Source organism: Globicephala melas, chromosome 4 (genome assembly GCF_963455315.2).
Source record: "Globicephala melas chromosome 4, mGloMel1.2, whole genome shotgun sequence".
In the NCBI taxonomy this organism is placed as follows: Eukaryota; Metazoa; Chordata; class Mammalia; order Artiodactyla; family Delphinidae; genus Globicephala; species Globicephala melas.
The window spans coordinates 66,113,677-66,125,365 of NC_083317.1; the positions used below are offsets into that span (position 1 = coordinate 66,113,677).

The window sequence follows — 11,689 nt, forward strand, 5'->3', positions numbered from 1 at the left end:
TCCCTGGGGTGCTTCATGGCTCCTTTAAACTCCTGAGGCTCTGGATAGGAACTGAGACCTCTGAGGGAAGGTAGGTTGCCTGGGGGTGGAGTGGTCCTGAGGAAGTAGTTGGAGCAGGTGCCAAGTAAAATATTTCTTCTGAGGCTCCACACATCAACCCTTTCCTTTCATGCTCAGAAAATATGTGCTAACCACACAACAATAACCTCAGTCAGGCAATGAGTGATGTTTCTCTAGATGGATTTAATCATTAGAATGTTGCACATTAAGCTGAAGTCTCAAAATGAATTCACTCTGCTTTCCAAACTATAGGAATGTGAGAAATAAAGCCACAAGGGGAACTCGGAGTGGGTCAGTGCATGTCATCCTGTAACAATACTGGGAGGATGCTTAGAAGGCTTCCCTTCAGGGTCTAAGTTGAGAGCAGGAAGGGCTGGTTTTCCTCCCTATATCCCTTCCTATGTTTCCCTGAACATTTGCCATGTTAAAAAAAAAAAAAAAAACTTCATTTAGATATTTGTGGACAAAAAATCAGGCTAATCTAAGAAAACATCGACTTCTCCCTGTTTAGGGTAGTAAGCATCTCATTTTTCACTATATCTCATGATTAAATGTTCATTATAATATAAAAGGGGTCACAATTTGAAAGCAGGAAACGTGGAAGGGGCCAGTGGTTTCTGTCAGAAGATCAACATAATTAAGGTGGGTAAGTGGACACCTGACCTTCTCATCATTCAACATTTGTGGGGTCTCTACCATGTTCCATGCTCTGTGATAGGCACAGGAGATGTACGTGGAAAAGGCACACTTTGGAACCACAGTGCTGTGAAGTAAATAGCTGACTGCCAGCCAGGGTGATAAGCTTAATAACAAGTTAGGGGGGCTCTGGGTACATATAAGGGGTGCTCCTAATAAGACAGAGTCAGTGAAAGGGTCCCAGAGGAGGTGTCATGTGAGCAGGTGTGATTATCTAGGTTAAGGGCATGGGCAAAGATGTGTCTAGTTGTCACACTGTGGTTCCCAGCCCAGACTGAACTTTCCTCCAAAGCCATAGGAAGTGCTCTGAGGGAACACACATATAGACTGGGGCAGTATGACCCATTTCTATTAAAAAATGAAAGTGTCCTCCTATAAAATGAGGGGAAGGAATTCATAAATAATCGATGCTAACTAGAGGTAAGCAACTACCTAGCTAGAGTTTCTGTCAGCCATTAGGTATGAGTGGATAGTGCCTGCTTAAAACTATGGTGTCAGAGTGAACCCCTCCTCAAGCCACCTGTCAGAATCTCTTCTCCAGTTGCCCAAGCCTGTGAGCTCACTGGGCCCTAAGAGATTCCAACTCCGTACTCTGAGCCTCACCCTGTAGCTACCTTCTCTGTGGCACTTCTGCTCCCTCACACCCACCGTCGTTGACTTTCCATTCCTTCTATCACTTACCACACAGGACTCAATAGAATTCCATCAAATTTTAGAGCCAGAGGGAGCTTGCAGAGCATATTATCCGACTTTTTCATTTAACAGCTGAGAAAACAAAATTTACGGCTGAGAGCTTTTGGAGGAAGAAGCCATTACCTGCTATGCAGGCCGAGCAACAGAGAAAGCCTGACTGGTGCAAGAGAGACGGCGAAGCAGGGAGATGCTCAGAAAGGAGCAGAGATGAGAGGCTGTGAAAGAGAATTCCCAGGTTGCCTAGCTCTATCTGTTCTTGAGGTCCAGCTGCACTCCTGCCTCCAGGCTTCATGAGACTCCCCCAGACCCTTATTACAAATTGCCTTTTCTGCTTATGGTCACTAAGGTCAGTTTCTTTTACTTCACACACATAATGAATCAGAATTCAGTCATGTAAAGTCATCTGTAAGAGAAAGGGTGACTCTCAAGCTGAAACCATTAATTATTGGTGTATTATATTCTTGTGGCTACTGTAAAAAGTTACCACAAACTTGGTGGCTTACAAAAATCAGAAATTTATTTTCTTATAGTCCTAGAGACCAGAAGTCCAAAATCAGTATCACTGGGATAAAATCAAGGTGTCAGCAGGGCCATGCTCACTCCAGGGCCGTGCTCCTTCCAGAAACTCTAGGAGAGAATCTGCTTCTTACCTCTTCCAGCTCCTAGTGGCTGTCACAGTTTCTTGACTTGTGCCCACATCAGTCACTTCAATCTCTGCCTCTGGGGTCATGCTGCCTTCCCATCTTCTGTCTGTGCATCAAATCTCCCTTCTCTTAAAAGGACACTGTGATTGCATTTAGGCCCACCTAGATAATCCAGATATTTAATGTAATCACATCTGCAAAGACCTCTTTTGCCATATAAGGTAATATTCAGATTCGAGGGATTAGGATGTGGATATCTTTTCGGGAACTATTATATAGCCTCCCACATTTGGCATATTTAAAAAACAAAATGCCAATTTAAAATGGTGTTAGCTGGCAATGGTATGACAAAGTATTTTCAGCATGGGGTGGAATAAAAGGCCCCCAGATACAAAGAACACAGGATGTGACCCCCCCCAAGGTTGCATATCCCCCTGGAGGAGATGGGACGGATGCGTCATGTTATTGTGGTCCAGACACCAGCCACTGTGCTCACTGAGCTAGCATCCCTTGTTCTGATTTCAAAGAACTTTCCAATAACTTGGCTGCTCATGTAGATTAAGCAGTGACAGGATATGCTGATCTGTATGCCAAAGTATCTAGTTTGTTGGATCATTATATTTCTCATTATAAATGTAAAAATCAGAGTTCTGGTTTTTTCACTCATTAGTTTTCACGAGTTTGGGTAACACATATCATCAGGCTCTGAGAGGAGGGCTGTCCATTTCACAAGTTCAGAAATACAATTTGCCAGCACACTAATGGTTAATCCATTCCTGCAGGATAGTTAAACTGAGTTGTAATCTGTCGGTCCTAATTCCAAATTCCTAAGGAAGGAGTATAATTAGCCAAACTCCAGTCAATTTCCTGCCCTGGAACAATCAACTGTGGCTAAGGACTGAGGTCCCTTTGAATGTACTGCTTTTATTTTATATGCATTTGGGAGGGACAGGGCAGTTTCCTCAAAAGTCAGAGAATATGGCAAACAACGGACATAATTGTACACTGCAGCCCGTGTTATACCTTAACTCTCAGGAGGCATTCTGTACCCAAATGTTCCCTGTGCTATCTATTGTCTTCTTCATGATTGTGTATTTGTATTTTGGGGATTTATGGGATTTATGGGAAAAATCCCATTTTCTCCTTCCTCCAATGTATTCTTCTCACTTCTACTGAATTAATCTCTATAAAATACCTTAATTTATAATCTATGATGACTATTACTGATATACTATCTCTGTGTTTTAGCCTTATCTATGTTACCTCCTGTATTTTATCACTTAATAGTTAAAAATATCAACTCACGCTATAAATACATTTAAAAAATAAACTCTATCATAAATGAAAACTGATATCACTTTCCTTAAATAGAAAGTAATCATACAAATAAATATAGCAGGATGTTAGAATGTGGTTTCCAACCATGGTTTTTGACTGAGGCTCCAATGTAATATGCAGCATATATTGCCAAAGTTAGTGTAAGATGGACTCCTCATATGCAAGTTTACATAGGAAATTGTGGAGAACTGGTTCCATGATTTTTGTGCCCCTTAGCCAGATCAGTGATATTTAAAATGAGTCAAAGTGTGGAGGGAGAGGAGGATTTGTGGAGGATCTTTCAGGGCGGGTCTGGTGCTATAGCAGAGACCCAAGAAAGGGGGTACTGCCTCTTCTTCAGACTTAGAGTGACAAGTTTCCTTGGGACCACACAAAGAGCTATGGAATATGTTCCCCACTGTTAGGGGAGATGGAGTAATTGCAACCAACTCCTGCCTAAGGAAGGGTAGAAGGGGCTGTGTTAGGAGTGGGCTGCATTCCCAGTGTTTTGGGGACAAGGAAGGTGTTACTGTTTCCCATGGACCAGAGGTGGGTCACTTGGGATAAAGAGAAGTTGCGTCAGATCATCTAGGGTCCTGGAGGAACTCCAGCAAAAAGAAGCTAAAGGGGAATGCTGTCTTTTTAGGGGCTGTGAAAAGACTAGCAATACTTAAGTGCCCCGCCACGGGGAGAGATAGAAATCTATGTGAAAGTGCCCAGGGAAGAAGAACTCAGGTGTGACTTACTTGGCCAAGAGAGCCCTCAGCCACCAGCCAGAAAATACTGTCCTAGCGCCTTTACCTCTCTTCTCTCTGACCTCCCCTTTTCTAACCTGGGAAGAAGTAGAAGAGCAGCTAACAAATGAAGGAGGAAGCGAGTGGAAAGAGCAGAAGCCAACCACACTGCCTTCCTGGAAGGCAGGCAGCTGTCGAGTAGAGGCCTTGCCCAGGGGACGGGGAGGAGGTTGAAGAGTTGGCTAATATCTAGGACTTGACATTCAAGTCAGCAGATTAAAACTGAGTTAGAACAGAAAAGACTGTAAGACTGCCTTTTACCTAAGAGCGAGCTAGTGGAAAAAAAAGACAGTGGGCCTGCTGGGATATTATCCAGTGGTAGTTAAAAAAAAAAAAAAGCTTTCCTACTGGATCAAGTTTAAAGGAGACCTGGGAAACAAAACGTTAAGTTGAATTTTGATTGTGTCTCAGTCATACTTGTTCAATGTACTGCTGAGACACAAACTGCAAAAACAAAAGTTATATTTTAAAAAATTAAAATAAAAAAATGACAATCAAGTAGTAAATATAATGTTGTTTTCAAAGGCATACAAGAAAGGAGTTTATTTTAAACATGTGAAAAACTCCTTGGTCTACGTTCAAGATTGGCCAGTTGGTGACTGATGTTACCACTAAGCTTAGATGCTTCCTTGGTTAAGAGTGGGTGGTGCCCCTGCTTGGTGGTATGACACAGTTGGGACACCTTGACAGCCCATGCCAATTTGGATGCAATCTCAATGTGGGAATGATAATCTACCAAGACCACTATGGGAAAGACGATAGGAGCAGTTATTCTTACTATCCTTACTTCCAAAAAGTCATGGTGAAATGTTTAGTACATGAAGGTCTGAAAAGTTCATGGCAAAGTGTTAATCTAGGTGGCCTGTGCAAACATGTTTCTACCTTCTGTGTCCAAGTATTTTTCTCCCTAATAACGTTAAAATACTTAGGTATAAAGTAAAAAAAAAAAACCTTCAGTGATATGCCTCCTGAAATCATCTTGCATACCACACTCTGCCAGAATCCTCAGGTGCCATCATATGTAGCTGACTCTGTCTCTCACGGGGCCCAGCCTGGCCCATCTGTACAAAGTCCATCTTTACTGATTTCCGGTCCTGTCATGTTTTCTGGTTTCTAAATCTCTAGTGATTCAAATCTGCTCTTCCTTCAGAATTCCTCTATTTCTCCTTTCAGTTCTATTGGTTTTTGCAGCACTGTTGCTTGGTGCAAACATATTTAAGATTACTCTATCTTCCTGATGGATTGACTCATTATACAGTGTCCCATTCTGTCTCTAGTAAGTTTCTTTGCTTGATGTCTACTTTATTTGTTACTAATATTCCTTCTTTCCTTTAATTAATGTTTGCATAGTATATCTTTTTCCATACTTTTACTTTCAACCTGCCAATATCATCATAATTGAAGTGAGTCTTTTATAGACAGCATATAAGCTGGGTCATGTTTTTAAATCTGGTCTGCCAATCTCTGTCTTCTAATTGGTGTATTTAGACCATTTGTGTTTAGTAATTATTAATATGTTAGGGGCCTTAATCTTCCATTTATTTTAATTTTTTGTTAATGAAAATAAGTTTTTTATGTCAAATAATAAATACACACGAAGATGAAAGCAGTTTTAGTCTTTTTTTCCAGATATTTTGATCAGCTTACAGGAAAGACTACTGAAATCTACAGACAGTCTTGGTACAAAAATTGCTGTTGGGTTGATTGCTCTTTTTTCTGTATTTATAAATTGTGACTTTTTAAACTGACTTCAAAGCATTGATAGCCATGCAAGTGCTTAAGCAAAAGAGTTCTATTATGTAGAATCTATACTGTACAGCTGTCAATAAAATAAAAATTTTTAAAAATAAAGTGAGCTGTCAGTATTCATTAAAAACAAAATCCATAGAGTGGTATTGGCTTATGAAAAGGAACAAGGAAGAATTTGGGCTACATAAATGAATTCAACAGAGAAGATTAAAGTGACATACTGGCATCTTGGAGGCAAGCTACAGTTTGCCAGAAGAGTAGATAACAACTTTTATGTGCATCTTTTTAATCGATGCTTTAAAAAAACCCGACTAGTTCCTAACTACTTAAAATGCAAATTCTAATTAACTGCAAAATCTCTTCTATGGGTTCAGAGCCTAATGAACCATGAGAGGGAAAAGGGGAGAAAAATTTAAACTGTTACTATTTTGAAAACATGTTTCTTTTGGACAGAAGAGACAAGTGTAACCTCCCATCTTGTAAAAAAAAAAAAAAAAAAAAAAAAAGGAAAACCTTTCAAAACTAACGACGTGACTAGGGTCTGGCATTGTGTTCTGGTTCAACCAAGCACACCCTAACCAGTCCTCTAGGGTGGATGATGCCTCAGTGTAGGTGGGTCTGATCACTTTCCCCAACCCTTTATGATGGTCAGCCACTCTGCATATTTGCTCTGAGGTACTTGGCTGTTCCCAGTTCCTTGGGTGTAGCCTAGGGGTGGTGGCCTGTAGTCACTCAGCAGCTGATAGTACTGTAAGGATATTACCATGAAGGTAAAAGGTGAGTGGACGTTTCCAACCTTGTTGAGTGAGACCATGGGCCTGTGCAGTCAAGTTTAGTTTGGAAAACATGCCTCCCCTCCCCCATCAGTGATGGATGGCACTTGGCTGCAGCCAGGCGCAGGCCTGTGAGTGTGGTAGTGGTGAAGCTGGGCCTACTGGCAGGTAGTAGTGGTGGCTTAGCAAGCCCAGCATTTTGTGTGCTGGTTTGTACACCTGGGCGCCCACTGAGCTCCTGAACACTTTTTATTATTTCCATTTTATTTTTGTTTTCTCTCTGTTTTTGTTTCTCTGGTTTGTTTGTTTCTTGCCTTCCTGTAGGTTACTTAAACATTTCTTAGAATTCCATTTTGATTTATCTGTGGTGTTTTTGAGTGTATCTCTTTGCATAGCTTTTTAAATAGGTGCTCTAAGTATTGTATCTACCTAACTTACTGGTCTTTTGGTGTCATCGTTCTACCAGTTTGAGTAATGTTAGAGAAGTGTTACCTCCCTCTGTGTACTTTACCCTCCCCCATTTATAATATAATTGTCTTAAATATCTTACATTTAGAACCAAATCAGACAGTGTTATAATTTTTTTGCTTTGATTGTCAAAGATAATTTTGAAAACTCAAGAGGAGAAGAAAATTCCATTGTATTTACCATAATTTCGCTTATTATGTTCTTCTTTGCTGATATTTCAAGTTTCCTTCTTTGTTTCCTTTCTGTTTAGGGAACCTCAGTTAGCCATTCTTTTAACATGGGTCTGGTGACAAATTCTCTTAGTTTTCCTTCACTTGAGATGTCTTGACTTCCCCTTCACTCCTGAAGGATATTTTCACTGGGTGCAGGATTCTGGGTTGAAGGTTCTTTTCTTTCAGCATCTGAAAAACATTATGCCACTTCCCCTTGGCCTTCATGATTTCTAACGAGAACTCTGCTGTTATACAAGTCATTTTTCTACAATAGATAAGGTGTCATTTTTTCTGGCTTCTTTCAAGTTTTCCTTGTTTTTAGTTTTCAGAAGGTTAATTATAATGTGTTTTTGGCATGGGTTTCTTAGGTTTATCCTGTTTGGAGTTTGCTCAGCTTCTTGAACCTGGAAATATATGTCTCTTGTCAAATTTGGGAAGTTTTCAGTTATTATTTCTCTCAATAATTGTTCAGCCGTATCCTCTTTCTCCTCTTCTGTGACGCTGATGACACAAATGTTAGATCTTTTGTTATGATCCCACAGTCTGAGATGCTGTTCACTTTTTTTTCAAAGGAAAGAAATAGTGAAATAAAAGAACCATAAAAATTACCCAATCTGAACAATAGAGAAAAAAATAGACTTAAAAAAAAAAAGAACAGAACCTCAGACTGTGGGATCATAACAGTCTGTGCAAGGCAAAGAGAAAACCCAGGGAATTTGCCACCATGCCATTCCTCGGGTCCAGAAGTCTTGTCCTCTCTCCACCTTTCTGAGGTTTCTTATATTTGTTTTATATTTTATGTCCAGGGTTTTCAGTTGTGCTTAGTGGGAGCAATAGGGAAAATTACATTTCCTCCATCTTCTTGGAAGCAGAAGTCACTGGGTCTCTTTGAAGTCTTAATAAACACTTGGTGATCTGACTCAGGCACATCATTTCCCCCCTTCTCACTCCTACCCTTTACACAAATACAAAAGAGTAAAAGCACCAAGTTGGTAAAATATTTTAGATTAATTAATAATATAAATATAATTAATTAATCAAGAGGTGAGTTTATTTAAATAAAAAGTTAAGTAAATAAAATAAAGATATAATTTGATACATATGTTTATCTACCCACGTAGATATTTTTATAGACATAGGATCATGAAAGTTAACATATTCAAAAATATATACGTTTAGACTGATGCTGTGAATTGGAGAATGTTGGGTATCTTCTAGAGGCCCTGAATTTCAGACCTTGGGGATAGAAGATGATAGTTACCCTGGACACAGAACCCTGTGCAAAGTCGAGGGTGATATGTTCCCAGTTCTGCACACAAGCAGTGGATCAGGACCCTTTGGCTTGTGGCTTCCTAATACACATATTCTCATCTAGCTGTCCCCAGGACAGATAGAGCAGGATAGTCAACAGACAGACAGACAGACAGATACACATACACACTGTGAGACACTGAACTAGGCTGATAGAAAAGTGACTGAAATGACTTGAATATAGGAAAGAGAGTTTATGAATAATTAATTAGAAGACCTGTTGCTCATCCTCTATGTATCAGATACTCTATAAACATTACTCATTTAATTTCTAAAAGTTGGTATTACTACTCAATTTTAACCAATAAGTAAATAACTGAGGCCAGGAGAGGTTAAATAACTTGCCTAACATCACATCTATTAATTGCAGAGCCAAAATTCAAACCCCAGTTTGTCATATTTGGACATCGTCTGCTTTGCTGCCTATTTCTCATAGAGGAAGGTGGGGTCTGGGGAAAGCCGCATCAGGAGATAAGGTAATAGAGACCTCAGTAAACTCCACGACGTGGTCACAGAGGATTAATAGATGTGGTTGGACTTCACTGCCTTCCTCAGTCCCTTCTATTCTCACAGTCGTGATGTGCATTGTCCCAGAGTCTGCAGACTTCTTTTCCCAAGATGAACTTTCATTTCAAGGGAAAGTCTGTGCTGGGTTCTACTCTCCTCCCAGTACTGAAGGGAGTTGGCCAGGTCTCCTCTTCTGAGTGTACATGACTAAGAGAGATGGGAGGGGGCCCACAGCACAGAGACCCATTGCCAAGAACATCTCAGGGTGGAGAGACCTCTGGAACATTTTTTCCATTCTGCATCAGACAGGGTAAAATTGATTAGCATTTAATTGGTTTCAGCTGTTCTTAACATGTTGCGTAGAAAACTTCGATGTATTTTGCTAAATTCAATATTCCTTATGGTTAACAGATTGAAAGCCAAAAACACCCTTGAAGAAACACCAGAAATCAGTGCTTTGGATCACACTGAGTTCTTTGCTATGGTTCACCCATTTGGAATGCTCTGGGAATGCTAAATACTTGGGATTGGGTATAAAAAAAGAAACAAATCTGTGTCTGGTAAGACTCTTGGGTAGATAGCTTCCTAGAAATCAAGATATCTAAATTGCAGTTCCAGCTTTCCGTGTGCAGCCAGGTGATTCTGGTGAACCTCTTCACCTCTCTGGACTGCACTCAGGCGCCTAATCTAGAAAGTGAGGAGACTGAGCGCAATGATCTCAAGAGTTGCTTCTGTCTCTCAGATTCCGTCATTTATTTTCATTATTCTGATGCTTTGGTACAATTCTGGAAAAACAATGCTACAATGCTCTCTAATTAAGAAGTGCACAGAACAGCTATGGCAGATTATGTCTTGGAACCCACTGAAGGGAGAGGTTTCACAGGACATAAAGTGGTTAAGGGTAATCAATAGGCATTTTAGTCTCCAGAGGCCAGCGGACAAACGAGGAGCTGGGAAAATCTCTGACACTGTGTGTTCTTGAGGAAGGACACTCCAGTCCTCACCCTTCATGTCTCCATCTATGAAACACAAATAAGGACACCTACCTGTTAATGCAAAAATCTTTGTTAAGAGGTTTGGTCAAAATGTGGGATGTAGGGGCTTCCCTGGTGGCGCAGTGGTTGAGAGTCCGCCTGCCGATGCAGGGGACATGGGTTCGTGCCCCGGTCCGGGAAGATCCCACATGCCGCAGAGCGGCTGGGCCCATGAGCCATGGCTGCTGGGCCTGGGCGTCCGGAGCCTGTGCTCCGCAAGGGGAGAGGCCACAACAGTGAGAGGCCCACGTACCGCAAAAAAAATAAATAAATAAAAAATGTGGGATGTAAATAGTATCAGATGCTGAGGGCCACAGAGGGGGTACAGCTACAGTAACTGCTCTTTCTCAGTCCTCCCTCCATTCTTTCCTGCATTCCTTTAAACTGCTCATTCTCCAACTTTCTCTTTGCCTTTTTTTCCTCTCTGTCATTGCTTCTCTCTTGCTGAAACACCCTCACTGGGTCTTCTTTTTGCGAATGCTCATGGAAGACTGAGGTGGCAGCTAGAACACTGAAAGGCCCAGAGAAATTCCATCCTGTAACCCAGCTGCTTAGGAGGACCTCAGAGGGAGCCTTCTGAGCACTGCTTGCCACCCATTTGGCTTCATAGGGTCCCCAAGGGTTGTTGCTCCCTTACCACCAAACCTCAGGTTAACATTCTACTGACTCACTCACAGGCCTAACCCCATGGCCTGGAGAACTCCAGAGCCATCTCCAGCAGTCCCAGGGGCTTCACCACTTACCTCCAGGGCTTTAGGGCTGAATGAGCTTGAGCAGGGAGAGATACAAGACACCTCCACTGAATGCTTCCCTCATTCTCTAAAACTAAGAACTCCTCTCCGTGAATGAGTTAATGCTTGAAAGAGCTCAGACTGCTGGACCCACACTTGGTGCTGCTGCATGCCTGGTCCAGGGCCCTTTAGGGTCATAGCCTTTCACAATGGGACAAGGCCAAACCTGGCTGTAAAATTCTAGAGCCTTGTCATGAATACAACATTGAAGAGCTGTTGGCTTCGGCTCAGATGGTTCTCCAGGATTTAATGCCCCCTATAGATGGTGTGGATTTGTGTTAGTAAAACACAGAGCTATGATATTGAAGGCAAAACTAGATATTGCTTGTAACCCTACTTCATGAGGGTTACTGTATCAATGCAGGACCCTCTTTCCCAGGGCTAAACCATGCACTGGGAATCTGAAGTATGGGAGAGAGTTCAGTCTTGGTCACTGACTTACCCACTTGAGGATGCCAGCCTCACTTGATTGGAAAGTGGATGAATAGTGGAAAAAGTGTCAGATGGAAATATCTGATATATTTCCTCTGGAAATATCATGTGGTCACCTAGGAGGAGAGTGAAGGCTTGTAGGCAGCAAGGTCTTCCCAGCCCCATCTGGTATCTCTTTACCACAGCCTGGGTAGGACTGGCCTGTACA

At 41.5% G+C, this 11,689-nt stretch overlaps 1 pseudogene; it reads right to left on the reverse strand.

Moving 5' to 3' along the window:
* Nucleotides 1-6,487: 6,487 nt before the first annotated feature.
* LOC115857352 (cyclin-dependent kinase 2-associated protein 1 pseudogene) lies at nucleotides 6,488-6,719 on the reverse strand (annotated as a pseudogene).
* Between the last annotated feature and the right edge of the window lie 4,970 nt (nucleotides 6,720-11,689).